Source organism: Elaeis guineensis, chromosome 7, assembly GCF_000442705.2.
Source record: "Elaeis guineensis isolate ETL-2024a chromosome 7, EG11, whole genome shotgun sequence".
NCBI classification, from domain to species: domain Eukaryota; kingdom Viridiplantae; phylum Streptophyta; class Magnoliopsida; order Arecales; family Arecaceae; genus Elaeis; species Elaeis guineensis.
This window is the reverse complement of record NC_025999.2, coordinates 92,491,763-92,513,314: the sequence shown is the minus strand read 5'-3', so window position 1 is coordinate 92,513,314 and position 21,552 is coordinate 92,491,763. Positions and strand designations below refer to the sequence as shown.

The window sequence follows — 21,552 nt, the reverse complement described above, 5'->3', positions numbered from 1 at the left end:
ATAATTTCGATTACCTCTGTTCATCAATGTTAGCTACTTGGTTAAAGTTATTAGTACTCTCTCTCTCTCAAATAAATGTGATGCCTTTATTAAGGGTAAAAAGGACTTAAGCACCACAAAGTTCAGAATGGTGAGTAGCAATCTTGTAGTTTCTTATCAGCTCAAGGGAAAAAATGGTTTTCATGAGGTATGGAAGCTAAATATGAAACCTACATAGGAAGTGGTTGTTGGAGAATTGTTGACATCTTCAAAGATTTTTTAATGTAATTCTCCTATTTCATAAAAGTATACAAAAGTGGGAAATGAAAAGAAATAAATTGAATGATCAAAGAAAAAATAAAACTGAATCCATAAAAATTAAAATAAATTAGCGTCCCATACAGATAGGCAAAATGAATATATAAAAACAGGTCACAAACCAGATAATGGAAAAATCAAAATAAGCTAAAAATCTAAAATATATATAAACAAATAATAAAAATGAGAAGAAAAAACTACAAAAAGAAACTAACGAAAAACTGAAAATGTCAAAGTGAGGATAAGCAAAAGAAAAGAAAAAAAAAAGAGAAGGAAAACTATATAACATAATTGAAAAAAATAAAATAAACCTTCAAAAGATAGAAAAACTAAATGTGTAAAAAAAGATAAAACTGAATTATACTAGAAAAAAAAACTAATTATGCAAAAAGGATAATGAAAGATACTAAAGGTAAATGAAACCAGATCACAAAAAGAAAATAGAAAATTGAACTTATAAAGACAGAAAGTAAACACAAAATAAAAACTAAATAGAATAAAAAAGAAAATATCGATCTGAGTTTGTAAAGTTTCAAAATAAATGTATATTGCAAACAAACATACAGAACAAAACATTTACAAATTATTTACCAGGTAGATAATAATGATGAATTAAATAAACTCAAAACATGAAAACTTAAAAAGAGAATATATAAATTAAAGTGCAAATATGAATTCGAAAAAGTGTAAAATAAAGATAGAAACAAACAGAAATAAAAAATATTATAGTATACAGAAGAAAAAAAACTAATTTTTTAAAATAAAAATAAATTTCAAGCAAAATAAAAACTGAATAGAATAACAAAAAAATATAAGTATGAGTCTGTAAAATATTAAAGGAAACATATATTGCAAACAAATATACAAAACAAAACATTTAAAAAGCTTAGAAAGTAAATAATAAAGATGAATTAAAATAAACTTCAAACATGAAAATTTAAAAAGAGAACATATGAACATTAAAGTACAAATCTGAATTTGCAAAAGTGTAAAACAAAGATGAATGCAGAAGGAAACAAAATAATTTTTTAAAAATAAAAATAAATTTCCACCAAATAGCATATGAAAAACAAGATTACAAAATAGATATCAGAAAATGAATAAAATAAACTGAAAATTGATTGTCAAACAAACAAAAAACTCTGTTAATTTAAAACAGGAAAAAAAAAAGTGAAGTTAGAAAAGTGAATATACAAGGTTGTCAGGTAATCAAGGCAACTAGGCTGCTCCTAGTCAATAGGGACCCTAACTCCCTGGGCACTGCCCAAGCACCTAGGCAGACTGCTTAGTGACTCAGGCAACTCATCGTTAAAAAGGGAAAAAAGATATCAAGATATACAATAATATAACTAAACTCATTATGTCAACCAAACAAGTCAAATATAAGATGTGATAAGTAATAACAAAAATAAATTCTCAAAAATTAAATTAAAATATACCAAACTGACGAGTCTAAGAAAAAAAATCTAAAGCTCATAAATTATAATTAATATCCCATATTTGCATTCCATGGAAAAAACATTAAAACAAGAAGGAAAATGAAGCACAAATAGCAAAAAATGAAGAAAATGTGGAACATGAACAAAAAAGGATTGAAAAGGAGAAGAACAGAAAGTGAAGAAGAGGAAGGGGAGGAGGAGAGGAAGGATCTTTTAATGAAAAAGGGAAGAAGAAGAGGAATAGCATGAGAAGAGAAAAGGAACAAAAAAAGGAAAAGGGTAACTATTGGCAAAAAGCTTTTGGGAGACTTTGGGCAATTGAATGACGATAAACAGTCTAGTGAAGGGTTGTGGGCATGGGGTATAGGATGATGACTGGAAAATAGCTAGTTTATGAGGCATTAGGTTGGAAGAGCTGGGAAAATAATCAAAGTTAATCATTTCTCGGTGACGTTATTTCCATTTTTAATTTACTTAAGATTATTTCGGTGATAATTGTAATAAGATTATTTCCGTGATAAAAAAATGAAGTGATAAAATACCAAAAATAAAAGAGAGTACACTCAACCACTGCCTAAGCAATTGAGCCTCTCTAAGCACTTGTGCAGCTCTTTTGACAAGACCAAAAACCAATAAATGTGGTTCCATATTGTCGCTGAAAACCCATTTCCTCTCCCTTTCTCTCCTAAGTTAACCTACAAGTCCTAATCACACTTCTCCTCTTAGAGGTGGCTTAGTTACAATTATGACTTTGGCCCATCCCCTGTGATTTAAATATTTAAAACTTGATCCTCATTCTTGCTAATAGCATTGAATTAGGATGACAAATATCATTTTTGTTCAAAGCTAAAATAAACACCTTAATAAGATCCAATCTAGGGTTGGCAAAGAACCAACCATGGCAGTGTTAATTTCACTTTGTTGCCTCCAATATTGAGCACAAAGAAGCATCATTGTCTTTGAAATGGATATAGGGATGCAATGCAAAGGAAGTTGAAGAGAGAAGAGAATGGGTGCTGCATGGATATACACACACATATACACAAACACATATAAATATAAATATATATCTTTTTTAACATTTTTACAATATCTATCTCCTTTTCTGTATTTATTTAAAAGCATAGTGTAGTAAAGTACTAGATAACATTTAGAAATGCAGTTCCATACTGTCGCTGAAAACCCATTTCCTCTCCCTTTCTCTCCTAAGTTAACCTACAAGTCCTAATCACACTTCTCCTTTTAGAGGTGGCTTAATTACAATTATGACTTTGGCCCATCCCCTATGATTTAAATATTTAAAATTTGATCCCCATTCTTGCTAATATCATTGAATTAGGACAACAGGTATCATTTTTGTTCAAAGCTAACATAAACACCTTAATAAGATCCAATCTAGGGTTGGCAAAAAACCAACCAAGGCAGTGATGTTAATTTCACTTTGTTGCCTCTAATATTAAGCAGCACAAAGAAGCATCTTTGAAATGGATATAGGGATGCAACGCAAAGGAAGTTGAAGAGAGAAGAGAATGGGTGATGTTGATGCGAGAAATCGCTCGACGTCGGGGCACTGGAATTGATGATAAGGTGGACCTCCTAAGCGCGCGACATGCAAAAAAGTTCAAACCGGAGGTGGCTCCGATAAGGACCCTCTGATGCTCAAGTCAAAATCTCGTTCAATAGGAGGAGCGTGAGAGGGAGAGCTCTTGTGTACCTTCTTTAGGGGTCCTCTTTTATGGCAGACAATTGAGGCTTCAGTTGGCAAGTTAGTAGGCACGATCCCGCACGATTAGGACGTGATTCGTTGGGTATGAGATTGTCACTCGATATTTTCAAGATGTGGCACTTGCGGTTGCCTTATCAGTCTAGCAATAGTTGTTGCCTGGTGGGTGCTACGTTTTAAGTAAAATCGCCAATCTGAGTACTGTAGAGGCAAGGGCTAGTCGATGACAACTAGTGGTCGGTCGCTTTATGCCGCAGATAGGATGGGTTCAATGATGCCTGAGTGATTAGCTCCAGTCAGATGGTTGCGGAGGATTGTTTGGCAAAGACAACAACTGACCTTAGATCAATAGGAAAAGCAGTGGCCGATCTTGAGTCAGCGAAGTCTCCAGTTGATAAGCCAGCTGGATGCAATCATTTTGAGCTCTGAGCCTTTTCATAAATTCAGTCCGTATAAAATTTTTTCCAATACATGTCTCCTTACTTTCGAGTCTTCTTTCAGTCAGGAGAAAGGAGTACACCTGTCGTCCTAAGGTCAATGATGTGAAAAGGACTCTGTGACTAATGACACGTGCATGACTGTTCGGGGCAAGCTTGAGACGGCACGACTTGAGTCATTATGACATAATTAAATGGCCGTCACCTCGCCATCTACTTTTGCATTATCACGCCTATTTGCATAACCGACAGCAGTGGCTAGTCGAATGGGGGAATGGCACGTGTGCCACGTTCTTCGATTTATAATGGAAAGAAATGATTCAATATCTGAACGTTATCTTCTCCTGGCTATAAATTAGACTTGGGCATTGGGCCGTGCCTGTCCTGGCCCGACCAGACCCATCGGGCCAAGTACTGTAGTGGGCCATGCCAGGCATGGCCCATCTGGTAAATGGGCCGTGCCGGCACGACACGAAAGGCCTAAACCCTCCACCTAGCACGGCCCGTCTGACCCAGCCTACCTTTTTTTCAATCCAAATGGGCCGTGCCAGGCACAGCCCACCATTATAGGCCTTGCTTGGCACAGCCCGTAATGGCTCCAAACGGGTCATATCAGGCACGACCCATAACGGCCTCAAATAGGCCATGCCTGGCACAGCCCATAACGAGTCCAAACGAGTCAGGCATGGTCCATAACAGTTAATTTTAATTTTTTTTATTTTTTAAGGGGTCTTAACTGCTAATTTTTTTTGTTTTTACCATTTTGACCCCTCCAACAGCTAAAAAATGACTAGATAGAGGGGTATTTTAGAAAAATAAAAGTTTTAAAATTTTTATAAATAGGGCCCTCTTTCATTCTCACCACATCAATTCATCAAACCAATTATCTCTCTAATATTTCTAGTTCTCTACTCTTATTTATTCTCTCTTCTAGTAATTTTTTTCTCTTCCATTCAATATTTAGTAAGTAGCAATTATAGTTTAGCAATTTAAGAGTTATACAAGAGAAGGAAGCATCCCCCTTTTGGAGGTCGGAGTTCAAGAGATAGCTTTTCGGTTACTCCGCTCTATTCTCTTTAGCTCTACTCCGATCTACCTGTTCGGCTCTACAAATCCAGCTCTCTAGCTATCTGACTCTCCGACGGCTCGACGCTCCTCTTCCGGCTCTCCAACTCTCCGCTCTACGTCTTTGACTCTACTCTATTTTCTTTTGCTGGTTACAGGTTAGTTTTTATTTTTTTTGTATTTACTCAGTTTAGATGGTAACTTATGATGATGAGAGTATTGCCGCCGTACATATTGGCATTTCTCCTATTTCTGAGGAAGAAGAAATTCTTTCTACTCCCTCTGAAGCCCCTTCTGTTGAAGCTGGATCCTCTTTCCGTAAGAGGACTAGTGCTGTATGGAATGATTTTGATAGAGTTTTAGTTGATGGAGTCTATAAAGCAAAATATAAAAAAATATCAAATTGTATAATCATACCAGTACTGGAGGAACTGACTATTTGAAGAGACATCAAGAGTCTCATAAGGTAAGTAATTCTCGTCTTTAAAGCACCCTTAATACACAAAGAGATGCCCTTGTAGGAACTTTTGCTTTATAATCATGAAAATCAAAGAAAAGTACTTGTAAAATGGATAGTTAGGGATGAATTACCTTTTACCTCATGTGAATCTTTTAATTTTAAAGAATTTGTTCAATTAGCCTTACAACATGCTTACAGAAGAACCGGTAGGTGTACATATAGAAGAGTAGCTATGACTAATTACTTAGCAATGAAGGACAATTTGATTGAAACTCTTTCTGCCTTAAATGCAAAAGTATCATTAACTTCTGATATATGGACTGTATCTGTATGTAATATATCTTTTATTTCTGTCACTGCTTATTATATAGAAAATAATTAGCAATTAAATAAATGTATTCTTGCTTTTCATTCTTTTGATTATCTCCATTTGGCCAATAAATTTTCAATACTATTTATCAAACTGTAACTACATATGGTATTGGTAATATAGCTGTCCAATTATTGAAGGACCCTTTTCATCCCATTCTTAATGAGAAATTATTTCATATTGGATGTGCATATTATATTTTGAATCTTTCTGTTCAAGTTGGAAGAGACATGGTTCAAAATATAATTGCAAAAATTAGAAATGCAGTATCTTTTATTCATGCTTTAAGAGCACGATTACAAGAATTTAAACAATTATGTCTAGATCACGATAAATGTTTTAAAAATTTAAACTTGATGTAGTTATCCGTTGGAACTCTACATATACAATGATTCATAATGCATATCTATATAAAAATTTATTAAATGCATATATAAATGATCGTGTATTAGACTTTATTTTGACTGAAAATGATTGGAAAAAAGAAAAAATTTTAAAAGATTTTTTAATTAATTTTTATAATGCTATAAATACTCTTTCTGGTGTTTATTTTTCAACCTCGTGCATTTTTACAACAAGCATATATAATTTGTGGTCAATTTGCACAATATAGATATGATGATGTTTTAATGCCTATTATTTATGAAATAAAAAATAATTAAAATCAATATTGGGACATGGTATGTCCCATGCATAACTTAGCTGCTATATTCGATCCACGAATCAAATTAAGTAGCGTACATATTTTACTTGATGAAATTGGTAAATATATGAATCATGATTCTGAAGCATCTAAAGCTAAGGTAACTCAACTACTTTATGATATTTTTGTATTATATAATAAAAAGATTCGTGGATCTAGATAGTCCACATCATCTTCATAACCCACTTCTAGTACCTCTCGTTCATCATTTATTTTCTCATTCTTTGCACATAGGAGACATTCACATGCATCTTCTTCATCTGCATCTTCTTCATCTTTAAGCAATGAATTTGAATTTTATATACAAAATGAAATCTCTTCTGCATTAGATGAAAATCAAATAGAAAATCTTGATGTGTTGGCCTGATGGAAGAGTATGAAAAATCAATATCCTATTATGTTTGCAATTGCACGTGATATTTTAGCGTGCCGATGTCTACAGTAGCATCGATATCAGCCTTTAGTGTAGGTCAGCACGTTCTGGATGAAAAGAAGAGCAGGATGATGGGCGAGATAATTGAGATGCTGCTCTGCTTCAAAGATTGACTGAATACGGAGGGGAGACTTCAGGACAAAGGTTGTAATGATGCTCTATTTTTACTTTTATCTCCTATCATTACAATCTTTATCCTGAAGTCTCGCCTCCGCATCCAGTCAATCTTTGAAGCAGAGCAGCATCTCAATTATCTCGCCCGTCATCCTGCTCTTTTTTTCATCCAGAATGCACCAACCTACACTAAAAGCTGATTTCGATGCTACTATAGACATCAGCATAGCTAAAATATCACGTACAATTACAGACATAATAGGGTATTCATTTTTCACACTTTTTCATCAGGCCAACACATCAAGATTTTCTATTCAATTTTCATCTAATACAGAAGAGATTTTATTTCGTAAATAAAATTCTAATTCGTTGTTTAAAGATAAAGAAGATACCGATGAAAAAGATGCATATGAATGTCTTCTATGTGCAAAGAATGAAAAAACAAATGATGAATGAGAGGTACTAGAAGTGGGTTGTGAAGATGATGTGGATTGTCTAGATCCACGAATCTTTTCATCATATAATGCAAAAAAATCATAAAGTAGCTGAGTTACTAGCTTTAGATGCTTTGAAATCATGATTCATATATTTATCAATTTCATCAAGTAAAATATATACGTCATTTAATTAGATCTGTGGATCAAATATAGCAGCTAAGTTATGCATGGGACATACCATATCCCAATACTGATTCTATTTATTTTTTATTTTTTAAATAATAGGCATTAAAATATCATCATATCTATATTATGTAAATTGATCACAAATTATATATGCTTGTTGTAAAAATACACAAGAGGTTGAAAAATAAACACCAAAAAAGTATTTATAGCATTATAAAAACTAACTAAAAAATCTTCTAAAATTTTTTCTTTTTCTCAATCATTTTCAGTCAAAATAAAGCCTAATCCACGATCATTTATATATGCATTTAGAAAATTTTTGAATGGATATGTATCCTAAATCATTATATATGTAGAGTTCCAATGGATAACTATATCAAGTTTAAATTTTTTAAAACATTTACTGTTATCTAGACACAATTATTTAAATTCTTGTAATCATGCTTTTGAAGGATGAATAAAAAATACTACATTCCTAATTTTTGCAATTATATCTTGAATCATGCCCATTCCAGTTTGAACGAAAAGATTCAAAATATGACATACACATCTAATATGAAATAATTTCTCATTAAGAATGGGATGAAAAGAGTCCTTCAATAATTGGACAACTACATTATTATTAGATGCATTATCAAGTGTAATAGACATAATTTTGTTACTAATACCATATGCACTGTAATTTAATAAATAGCATTGAAAATTTATTGGCTAGAATGAGGATAATCAAAAGAACGAAAAGCAAGAATATGCTTATTTAATTGCCAATCATTGTCTATATAATAAGCAGTGACAGAAATAAAAGATATACTACTTACAGATGCAGTCCATATATTAGAAGTTAACGATACTTTTGCATTTAAGGCAGAAAGAACTTCAATCAAATTATCCTTCATTACTAAGTAATTAGTCTTAGCTACTCTTCTAAATGTACGTCTACTGATTCTTCTGTAAGCAGATTATAAGGTTAATTGAACATACTCTTCAAAATTAAAAGATTCACATAAGCTAAAAGATAATTCATCCCTAACTATCCATTGTACAAATGCTTTTCTTTAATTTTCATAATTATAAGCAAAAGTTCCTACAAAGGCACCCCCTTGTGTATGAAAGGTGCTTTGAAGACGAGAATCACTTAACCTATAAGCAAGCCGGCAAAACCCATGCCGACTTCACTTTGTAAAGGCTTTTTTAAAAAAAAGCCCCAAGAAACAGGGGCGGATCGCCCCTATTCCCCACGCAGAGCCGTGGGAGCACTTTCCGCCGCCCGACGGCCACGACTGCCCTCCTGTCACGGACTTCGCCTCTTTGGACGAGCAAACCCGTGCGGCGCCCCGATGTCACCTGCACAAAGGAGCCAGCCAAAATGCACCCAGCAAGATGCACAGAAAAATACAAGAAAAAGGCACGGCAACACGCTCAGATATGGCACTGTAAGAACAGTATTTTCATTAATGAAATCAGAGGAATACAAGCCTATACAACCGCTACTCAGACTACAATTAGGGGCTCAGGAGGCAGGGGAGGCAACAATGGACACCGCAAGAATCTGCAAGGAAACCGGCCCACTGGATTGTTCTCGCCCACCCTCCCAACACTATACAAGCAGGGCATCCACCCAAATCCCACCCCGGGGGTTCCAAATGATCGAGCGGCATTGCGTTTTCATGGCTCGCCTTCGGAAGCCCCGACATGATGAAAACACCCCAAAACCCACCCAAAACAAGGAAAAATGGTGTGGCGGCGGTTGTTCATGCCATCTAGTTACAAGGTATGTACAAGATTGTGTCAGAGGCCATTGCCAAACAAAAATGCAAGGAAAAAGGCCCTGACAGACTCCCCCACTTGATCAGATCGACGTCCTCGTTGATGTGCTCCTTCTGTATGCTTCGACCCGATCCTCCTCGTGCCGTAGCGAATCCTCCGGTTCCCAGCTGGCTTCTGACTCGGGAAGTCCTCTCCACTTCACCAAGTATTGGATTTCTTTTGCACCACTGGGTAAAACTTGAACTCTATCCGCCAGAATGATGTCGACCCGTCTCTCCAAGGAGGTAGAAGTAGGGGTTGGACGGCTTGACATGTTCCTCGTGGGATCCACTTGGTCGGCATGGTACGGCTTGAGGCAACTTCCATGGAATACAGGATGCACCTTGAACCATACGGGAAGTTGCAACTGGTAGGATACATTTCCTACCCTTCTAATGATAGGGAATAGACCTTCATACTTGCGAACCAGTCCTTTATGCACTTTGCGAAAGAACCGAAGTTGAGCTGGTTGGAGCCTGACCAGCACCATGTCGCCTTGCTTGAAGTCCAAAGGTCTCCTTCCCCTATCAGCCCACTTCTTCATCTTCTTAGCAGCCTTCTCAAGGTATGCCCGTGCAATCTCTGTATTGCGATGCCACTCCTTGGCCAAATGATATGCAGACGGGCTATTTCCTGTATACCCCACAACCACTGTATGCAGAGTGGAGGGTTGCTGACCAGTGATGATTTCGAAGGGGCTCTTGCCCGATGCAGAGCTCCGTTGCAAGTTGTAAGAGAATTGGGCTATATCGAGCAACTTCACCCAATCCTTTTGATTGGCACTCACAAAGTGCCGCAAGTATTGCTCAAGAAGAGCATTTATTCTTTCAGACTGGCCATCAGTCTGGGGGTGAAGGCTAGTGGAAAAGTATAGTTTGGAACCAAGGAGTTTGAAGAGCTCGGTCCAAAATCATCCCAAGAACCTGGAATCTCTATCACTGATTATGTTCTGAGGGATGCCCCAATACTTCACCACATCTTCAAGAAAAGTCGAGCCGCCTCCTCTACAGAGCAATGTAGGGGTGCAGGAATAAAGATGCCATATTTGGATAACCGATCTACCACCACAAGGATCGATCCAAAATCCCCTACTCTTGGCAAACTCGAGATGAAATCCATTGAGACGCTCTCCCAAGGCCGTTCAGGTATAGGTAGGGGTTCAAGGAGGCCACGAGGTTTGCACCGCTCTACCTTATCCTGCTGGCAAATGAGACACGTCCGAACATATTCTACCACATCCTCCCCCATTTTTGGCCATTTTTGGCCTGCCCAAAGAGTGTCATGACATTCTTGCAAGAGCTCTCTTTTAAGGTTGCCCACCTGAGGAACATACATCCGACATCCTTTTGTGAAGATGAGTCCATCCTCGATCCAGAATCGCCGCGTCTTCCCTTCTTCGATGAGCTGCTTCAAGATCACAGCTGCAGGGTCCTTCAGTAGCCCCTCTCGAATCTTTGGCAGAAGGGTTGCTTGAACTTGGCTGATTTGACTTTGCTCATCCACCATCAGAGCCGCGAGCTCAGCCTTACGACTTAAAGCATCAGCCATTTGATTCATGCGCCCTGGCCTATATTCCAAGACCATGTCAAACTCTGCCAGAAAATCTTGCCAACGGGCTTGTTTGGGAGATAGCTTCTTTTGTGTTTGGAAGTAGCTAAGGGCCACATTGTCTGTCCGAACAACAAATCGTGACCCAAGGAGATAATGCCTCCATACTCTCAGACAGTGGACCACCGCTGTCATCTCCTTCTCGTGGACAGTGTATCGTCTCTCAATGTCATTTAACTTCCGACTTTCAAAAGCCACCGGATGGCCCTCCTGAATTAGGACCCCTCCAATAGCATAATCGGAAGCATCAGTGTGGACTTCGAATGGCAGTGTATGATCTGACAGCCGCAGCACTGGCTCCTCCATCACTACCGCTTTCAAGTCCTCAAAGGCTTGCTGACACCTTGAGGACCAATCCCACGATCGGTCCTTCCGCAATAACTCCGTCAAGGGTGCAGCACGACGGGAATAACCCATAATAAACCGCCTATAGTAGTTGACAAGCCCGAGGAAGGATCGTAGCTCCGTCACCTTGGTAGGGGTCTGCCACTCCTGGATGGCACGAACCTTCTCCTGGTCCATGCGTATCAGACCGCCCCCAACACGATGGCCCAAGAATAGAATTTCTTCCTGGGCAAAGTAACATTTCTCCTTCTTTACATAAAGGGAGTTCTCCCGTAGGATCTCGAGAATAGTCCGCAAGTGTTCCACATGTTCCTCCAATGTTCGACTATACACGACAATATCATCCAAGTATACCACCACGAACTTGTCGAGATAGTCATGGAATAATTGGTTCATCAATGTGCAGAATGTGGCTGGGGCATTCGTTAATCCGAAAAGCATCACCAGGAACTCGAATGCTCCATACCTTGTCACACAAGTGGTCTTGCCTTCATCTCCTCCTGCAATCCGGACTTGCCAGTATCCAGATCGAAGATCCAACTTGGAAAAATATCGAGCTCCACCCAACTGATCGAACAAGTCCGCAATTAAGGGGATTGGATACTTGTTCTTCACAGTCACCTTGTTCAAAGCCTGATAATCGACACACAATCGAAGACTCCCATCTTGCTTCTTCTGGAAGAGAACTGGGGCTCCAAAAGGAGCTTTTGAGCTACGGATAAGCCCTCCTTTCAATAGCTCATCAAGTTGATTTCGAAGTTCCGCAAGCTCCGGTGGGGCCATTCGATAGGGCGGACGAGCTGGACATTTTGCTCCAGGCTCTAATTCAATCTTATGGTCCACCGCCCGCCTGGGCGGTAAAGTCTTAGGCAACTCGGGGGGCATCACATCCTCAAACTCCTGTAGGACTCTCAAGACCCCAGGAGGAAAGGGACCCATATCCTTTGGCTCCATTTCCAGCTTCAAGGCAGCCACATATGTTAGTTCTCCCTTCTTTATTCCCCTCTTCAATTGGAGAGAAGAGATTTGATGTATCCTTTCTTGAGTTTGCCGAGCAACAGGAACAACATAGGGAGACTCATCTCCCATCATGCATAAAGCATCTAGAAAGGGCATTGGCACCACCCTAGCAGCTTGAAGAAAATCCATACCCAAGATAACTTGAAAGTCATCTAAGGGTACGGCCATGAAATTGGCCTTCCCACTCCAAGTTTCGACCCGAATAGGCACATCCCTTGCAAGCCAAGCAATGGGTTGTGCTTCCGAGTTCACCGCCTTCATTCGACTAGAGTCCCTCTCCAGCTTCAACCCAAGACGGATAGCTTCACGATCGGCAACGAAGTTGTGGGTTGCCCCTGTGTCCACCATCGCTCGAGTCACATGACCGTTGAGCTCCACTTGCACATACATGAGTTCACTGATCCGTCGGTTGGATTGCTGGTGAGTCTGCTGTGGCTTGAGTTGTTGTTGATGGTGTGGCTTCTGCTGTTGTTGCTGCTTGAATGGCTTGGACTGCTCCCCCACTTGACCTTTGATGGCATTCAGCAACCTAAGGGCACCCATGCGAGGGCCCTCAGCTTGCTCCTCCTCATCACTGCTGTTTTCATCAGGGTTGGTCGGACTCTTCTGCACAGTAGCCTGTAGTGCATTTAGAGCTTGTTTTTGGGGACAATTCTTCACCATGTGTGGCCCTCCACATAGAAAACACCCCGACTTTGGGGCCCTTACTATTTCTTGATCTTTCATCTTGAAGTCTCTCTTCTTCTCATTGATCACAGCCTTACCCTTGGATAGCTTGTGATTCTTAAAGGTATTCAGAGTGGGTTTCCTCCTCTGGTGGTCAGAGAGGAGGTAATCTGTTAGACGCTCGGCTGCGGCCTGGGCAGATGCCAAGTCTGCGACACCCCTCCTCTGTAACTCCTGCTGGGCCCATGGTTTCAAGCCCTCCAAAAAGTGAAACAACTTATCTTTCTCAGACATGTCTCGAATGTCCAACATCAATGCCGAGAACTGCTTGACATACTCTCGAACAGTCCCAGTTTGTTTGAGATGCCTTAAGTTTCGTCGGGCAATGAATTCCACATTCTCTGGTAAAAACTGTGCCTTAATCTCCCTCTTTAAGTCCTCCCAGCTGGTAATGGTACACCGCCCGGCTTGGATGTCTTCATACCGAGTCCGCCACCATAATTTGGCATCCCCGGTTAAGTACATTGTAGCCAAGATAATTTTGGTGTCTTCAGAGTCAGGCCGCACCACTCGAAAGTACTACTCGATGTCGAACAAGAAGTTCTCTAACTCCTTTGCATCACGAGCTCCACCATAACTTCGAGGCTCTAGTGCTCGCATTCGGCCTTGCCCACCATCACCAGCAGTTGGAGTTGGTATGGTACTGACTGCTCGGGTCAGGACTGCGACTCTAGCGGCTAGATCATTGAATTGCTCCTGCAGGTGCTGGATAGACTCCTGCGTGTTGTCGCTAAGGTTGTCCACCGTCTCGATGAGCTGCTCTTGATTCAACTCCAGGCTAGTCAGACGATCTCTCAGGGAGAACAAGGGCACCAAGCCCTCCTCAAGCTGGGCCAAATGGGTTTCCACCGTAGAGATCCGCTCTCGATGGCTTCGCGGTTTCTCAATGTCGGCTTGTCCTTCCATAGGGGCTGAGGCGGCAACCATTGCCTCCTTCTCTTGCATCATCCCACTTGTCTCACCACTGTTCTTGCGTCCCATCTGTGTTGCACAGGTTCCTTCGATCGTGCCTGCTCTGATACCACTTTGTCACGGACTTCGCCTCTTTGGACGAGCAAACCCGTGCGGCGCCCCGATGTCACCTGCACAAAGGAGCCAGCCAAAATGCACCCAGCAAGATGCACAGAAAAATACAAGAAAAAGGCACGGCAACACGCTCAGATATGGCACTGTAAGAACAGTATTTTCATTAATAAAATCAGAGGAATACAAGCCTATACAACCGCTACTCAGACTACAATTAGGGGCTCAGGAGGCAGGGGAGGCAACAATGGACACCGCAAGAATCCGCAAGGAAACCGGCCCACTGGATTGTTCTCGCCCACCCTCCCAACACTATACAAGCAGGGCATCCACCCAAATCCCACCCCAGGGGTTCCAAATGATCGAGCGGCATTGCGTTTTCATGGCTCGCCTTCGGAAGCCCCGACATGATGAAAACACCCCAAAACCCACCCAAAACAAGGAAAAATGGTGTGGCGGCGGTTGTTCATGCCATCTAGTTACAAGGTATGTACAAGATTGTGTCAGAGGCCATTGCCAAACAAAAATGCAAGGAAAAAGGCCCTGACACTCCGACGGCCCCTCCGGTGGATTCCCCTCCCTCTTTTTCTTCCTCCCTCCCTCTCTCTCTCTATTTCTCTCTTTTTTTCTCTTTTTCTTCTCCGACACCGGCATGTGCCGTTTTGCATGCCGGAACCATCTTGGTTCTCCGCCGGGATGGTTCGGCATGCCCCGTACCGGGCGGTTCAACCTGATACGGCAATCCTTGCCTATAAGACTCTTGATGTCTCTTCAAATGTCCAGTTCCTCTAGTACTAGCACAACTATATAATTTGGCATATTTTTTATATTTTGCCTTATAGACTTTATCAACCAAAACTCTATCAAAATCATTCCATACAGCGCTAGTCCTCTTACGAAAAGAGGATCCAGCTTCAACAGAAGGGGCTTCAAAGGGAGTAGGAAGAGTTTCTTCCTCCTTAAAAATAAAAAAAATGCCGACATGCATGGCGGCAATACTCTTATCATCATAAGTTGCCATCTAAACTAGGTAAATGCAAAAAAATAAAAACTAACCCGTAACCAGCAAAAAAAATTGAGTAGAGCCGATAGGAAGAAGAGGTAAAGCGCAGAGTTGGAGAGCCAAAAGAGGAGGGCCGGACTGTCGAAGAGCCAGATAATCGGAGAGCCGGATTTGTAGAGCCGAAGAGGTCGATCGGAGTAGAGCCGAAGAGGTAAATCGGAGTAGAGCCGGAGAGTTGCCTCTTGAACTCCGACCTCCAAAAGAGAGATGCTTCCTCCTCTTGTATAACTCTTGAATTGTTAAATTATAATTGCTACTTGCTAAATATTAAATGGAAGAGAAAAGAATTGCTAGAACAGAGAATAAATAGAAGTAAAGAGATTAGAGAGGGAGAGAATTGGTTTAATGAATTGGTGTGGTGAGAATGAAAGAGGAGGGCCCTATTTATAGAAGTCCCTAAATTTTTATTTTTTCAAAATATCCCTCAATCTAGCCGTTTTTTAGCAATTAGAGGGGTGAAATAATAAAAACAAAAAAAATAGCCGTTAGGACCCATAAAAAATAAAAAAAATCTAAATTAATCGTTATGGACCGTGCCTGGCCCATTTGGACCCATTACAAGCCGTACCAGGCACGGCCCATTTGAGGTCATTACGGGTCATGCCAGCACGGCCTGTTTGGGCTAAAAAAAGAGGTCAGGCCAGACAGGTCAACGAGCTGTGCCTGGCACAGTCCGTCAATCCTCAGGCCTAGGGCCATGTCGGGTAGAGGTTTAGGCCTTTTGTGCCATGCCGGCACGGCTCGTTTACTAGATGGGCCACGCCTGGCATTGTCTGCTACAGTACTTGGCCCGATGGGCCTAGATCGGACCAAGCACGACCCGATGCCCAAGTCTAATTTATAGTCAGAAGAAGATAACATCCAGATATCGAATCATTTCTTCCCCAATAAGTCGAAGAATGTAGCACACGTGCCATTCCCCTATTCGGCCAGCCACTATCGTCGGTTATGCAAATCGATGCCATAATTCAAAAGCAGACGATGAGCTGACGACCATTTAATTCCATCATAATGACTCAAGTCATGCCACCTCAAGCCTGCCTTGGAAAATCGTGCATGTCCCATCAGTCACAGAGCCCTTTTCATATCATCGGCCTTAAGATGACAGGTGTACTCCCTTTCTCCGATTGAAGTCGGACTCGAGAGTAGGAAGCATGTGTTGGAGAAAATTTCGTACGGATCGAATTCATGAAAAGACCCAGAGCTCAAAATGACTATGTCCAGCAGGCTTATCAACTGGAGCCTTCACTGATTCAAAGTCGGCCATTGCTTTCTCCATCAATCTAAGATCGATTGTTGTCTTCGCCAAACAGTCCTCCGTAACCATCCGACTAGAGTCCTGCTCATCGTCGGCAGCTCAGTGACCCTTGCACACCATCACCGACGACTCCTCGCCAATCAATCACTTAGACGTCATTGAACCTATCCTATCTACGGCATAAGATGACCGACTCCTAATCATCGCCGACCAATCCTCACCTTTATAGTACTCAGATTGACGATTTTACTTAAAATGTGACACCCATCAGACAACAGCTGTTGCTAGACTGATAAGGCAATCGCAAGTGCCACATCTTGAAAATATCGAGCGACAATCTCGTGCCCAATGAATCACATCCTGATCATGTGGGATCGTGCCCACTAACTTGTCAACTGAAGCCCCAACTCTTCGCCATAAAAGAGGACCTCCAAAGAAGGTACGTGAGAGCTCTGCCTCTCACACTCCTTTTATTGAACGAGATTTTGACTTAAGCATCGAAGGATCCCCGTAAGAGCCACCCTTCGGTTTGGACTTTTTTGCAGGTCACGCATCCAGGAGGCCCACCTTATCATCAACTCTAGTGCGCCGATGCTGAGTGATTTCTTGCATCAACAAGTGATGCATGGATGTGATTGGTGGGAACTAAGAAGTAAGGTTAGTTTGGCAAAAAATAAGTAAATAAAGACTAAGCTGGCTGAATTTCAGAGATTGATTTAAGTCAGAAAGGAACGCAAGAGGAGAACAAGAAATAGATACAATATGAATTCTATTTTTTTTCCTTTTTATGCATTATTTCATTAGTTTTCCTCTCCAATCATAGAGCATAGCATGGGGGTTTACAAAGTAAGACATGGCTACCTAGAATCCCTCATACTATTCATTATAATTTGTATTTTTAAATATATTCACATACACATATGAAGAGACCACTGCTTGGTCTTGGGTAATAGCTTTTATCCATTTATTTATTAATACATATACATATACACATATGCATACACATACACATATAAATATATCTTTTTTAACATTTTTACAATATCTATCTCCTTTTCTGTATTTATTTAAAAGCATAGTGTAGTAAACATTCCTATTAAGTACTAGATAACATTTAGAAATAACATAGAAGCAACAGATACCCATAGGTACCGCAAATATGATGAACAACCTTATCACCAAATGATATATTAATAATAAATATTTCAATCGTATAATTTGATCACATAGTCTAAATTACTAAAGCAATACTATAAGATATCGAAGCCCGCTTAAAATGTGCTCTAAAGAAAATATAGATTCTGCAACATCAAGAACTTTGGGAGCAAATAAAAATAGTGTTCATCCTTCAGCTTCAATAAATCAACATGTCGCTGCTCAAGAGCAACATAGAAAGAGATTCCTATAGCCATGACTCATCAAAATTCTCTGCAGAAGCCCTATTTTGCAATCTGCAGAGAGATATAGATATCAAGAACAAATATTGATGCAAAATGGATAGATCTATTGGAATTGTTTTAAACACGGATCATATCAGGTTTGGAGGATTATAAGTAGAATATAATGGAGGAACATGCCCAAAAAGAAATTACCACCCACCCAAAAGTCCAACATAAACATCCAATGCCTGCATTAAACAAGGTTAATCAAAAAGGCAGATCCCATGTAATGATTACTTATCTCTGCCTTAGACACTGACTAAAAGTACCAAATTAAACTATCCTTAAGTCTGCACATGTATATCAGCCAAAAAATATAGCCGACCAGAAATCGCAATTAACAGCTGCACTTGCATGCAAGTTGAGGGAGGCCTATGGAGGAATCATTATGCACCATAATAGACAAGGATGGTCACAATGATGAAGCTGTGAATTATAAATATTTGCTTCAATCACTGTCGCCGACAGAAATACCAAATTAAACTATCACGAGATATTTCAAAAAGCATCGGCAAATAGATCAATGTAGAGAACGAATATTCAACATGGTTACATATTCTTGAACTCCATATCCAACTCAAACTGAAATAACTAATGGAAGCCATATTAAAAATTCATCACAATGACCAATGAAAAGGAAAGAAAAGATTGTCAAAATCCAGATGTGTTACAAGATCAGAAAGAAACAACATTTCACATGCATCAACTGTAACTCAAGGAAAAACCAGGATTCTTACATCATTGAGCATAGGAAAGACAGATAGCAAGGGAAAAAAAAAAAAATACCTCAACCACCAAAATATATATCTGAAAGAGGCTAGATACTTTTCCAACTCTGATCCCTAGAAAACACGTCACTAGCGGTAAGAAAATTATAAAGAAGTTCAATCTGTACAAGAATTCAAACACCATTCGACATGGGAAGAATTCAATCAAACACAATGGTACAAGATCACAGTAACAGTAACCTCAATCAACCATAGAGGTTGAGGTTACCTTAGATAATGAAAGCAAAAAAACTCAAAGCCATTATAGCCAAATCTCCAGAAATTAACACAAAACGAAATCTGGAGACGAAAATAAATCGCCAAAGCTCCAAGAATTTTAACGATTCACATAGAACAAGATCTAGATCTAGATGAGCATCAGAAAACTAGGACCCGACAGATTGCACTAGGGTATAGAATTACAGGATAATCACCACAAGAAATCAAGAACCAATCAAATCCGAACTAGAAAACAAGAACCCTCTTTGGAAAACCGAATAAAGAAAGAGAACAGGAACAAGGGAAGATACTATCTAACACCGATTCCGAACTAGAATCAAGAACCGTAAGAATGGTGAAATCGCCAGAAGTAACGCCAAAATCGAAAAGAACATCAGGAACCACATAAGAATGCAAAGACAATGCAAGAAGATAGGAAGGGGGATGATGGATGGCTTGCCTTCCTTCTTGTAGTCTCCAGCGAGGGACGCCTCCGTGCCTCCTCGTCGTTCTCGTCCTCTGGCGGTGCCGAGGTTCGTCCCTGCCCAACTCGCCAACCATTAAGGACTCTCGCAACGAAAGAAAGTATTCTGAAGGAGCTCTTTGAATAGGCAAGTGATAACGGCACCGGCGCCCAGCTTGGTATTCACGCAATAAAAAAATAAATTAAAAAAAATAAATAAATTAAAATCTTATCAAAAATAAATAAATTAATTAAAAAATGGAGTGGCATTCAGAACGTTTACAATAGCAACCGCTATAGCGTCATAAAGCTGTTACAGTGAACGTTATGTTTCCCGTTTCTGTAAAATAACAATCAAAAATGAAAAATTAATAGCAAGGATTTAAACATATAATGATCCTATTTATCTATTATTATCCATTCATACTATAGCATCCATAGTTAATTTGCAAATAATCTTGGTCAAGAAGGACCGAAGTGGTGAGGAAAATTGTTATTTCTATAATTCTAGTATAGTAATGAATAACAATAATAAAGGAGTCTATTATATAATGATAGTGTATTATTGAAAGTTGAAATATATTTGATTGGGGGAGTTGGATTGTTGGATGGGTATGAAAATGAATGTCTATCATTTCAACCATTTGGTTGGTAGTTTTATTTTCATCTTAATTACAGAAGAAAATAAAAAATATCACAATCTTTCGAAGTCTAATCCTAACTCTTCTAATATTTAAATCTTATTTCAGTTTCAATTTTAGTCACTACTCAAAGATATCAAAAACTATAATTATTTCGATTCTCAATCCAATTTATTTTGATCTCAAATTTGATCATCAATCGAATGTATCCCTGGAGTCCATCAATTTTCCCTGCTAATGTTGAAATGCAAGTGTTTCGTAGACACTAATTATGCGCCACCATACAACAAGGCAAACATGATTGGTATTTGCATTGGCATATATTGAAGATTATTGGACTTAGTTGGCTCTACCACGTGTTTCATCTCATGGGATAGTTTATTTCCTTCGTTAAGCAGGCCAACAATAGAACCCTACTTATGGGAAGAATTTCTTGTTTGCTTTTTCTACAAGGTTTCAAATGAGGATAGTTTCAGCTCTAGTAGGAGCAGAATTCTTTAAAAACTAAAATATGTTTATAACACGACTAAAAGATAAGCTGCTCGATAAATTTATATCCTTGCAACAACACTAGCGGTAGTAGACGTGCATGGATAATTGTATAGCTTGACATTCATCTATTGGTTACCCTCAAAAAAAGACGTTCACTTATTGGGTGCCCTTAGGGCGAGCCAGGCTGATAATTCTAAGCCCAGTCAAGTTTTGGGTCGCACCTGAAATTACTCAAGTTACTTAATGGGGCCAAACGTACAAAAAAAAAAAAAATTATAATTATATAAATTAGTGAACTAAATTATTATTATAATAAAAAAAAGAAAAAACCCCAACTGCCAACTCGTAGTTTTGCAACCTTCCCTCTACCTTTTGACAAATCCCATTCATTTTTCTTTGTTTAAAAAACAAACAAGCAAATTGGTTGGACACAATACTCCCAAGATCCTATGATTGGATCGGTTCTTCCTGAATCGGATCAACTTTACTTTCAACGGTGCAACGGACAGTGGATTGTGATTTTTGCTTAGCCCTGTGATCACTTGGAAACCGCAGTGCAGTTCATCCATTTACTCAAGTGCTTGAGAATACAATTGATGGACATTTAGAATAAGGAATTGATTTCAGAGAAGGCATTGAAAAAATAGCATTATAAAATATTAGAGAACTGACCTCCTCCTTAAATCTTTTAGTGGCTAAATTATAATAATTATTTACCAAATAATCATACTGGACCTCATTCTCGCGTAAACGCCAAATCACTTCTTGAAATATAGCCGTAGTATGCTTTATAAATCTATTGCTCAAGACACTGCTACTGATGCCAAAAAATGTTTTCATATTTTTAACTTTTTTCAGTATGATCAATTGGGATTAATTTTCCAAATGATTAAATATGAAAAGTTAAAAATGCATTAAAATATGAACAAGATGAAAAGAAAGGGATGAAATTAACCTTATTTAATCTAAATTCATATAATATTAATATATTTAATACATATGATTAAGAAAACCAAGA

The 21,552-nt window shown here is 39.2% G+C and overlaps 1 long non-coding RNA gene across 5 annotated transcripts in view; it reads right to left on the bottom strand.

Annotated features, from left to right (window-relative positions):
- The window catches only part of LOC105048534 (uncharacterized), an 82,173-nt gene extending 62,637 nt beyond the window's left edge, over positions 1-19,536 (bottom strand). For 3 of the 5 annotated variants that reach the window (XR_012142452.1, XR_012142453.1, XR_012142451.1), the window contains exon 1: positions 19,399-19,536. This is a non-coding gene — a long non-coding RNA (uncharacterized lncRNA). Of the gene's footprint in view, positions 1-18,738; positions 18,797-19,398 lie in introns of those variants that run through there. The other 2 variants (XR_012142455.1, XR_012142454.1) reach the window with 1 other exon arrangement.
- Positions 19,537-21,552: the final 2,016 nt, after the last annotated feature.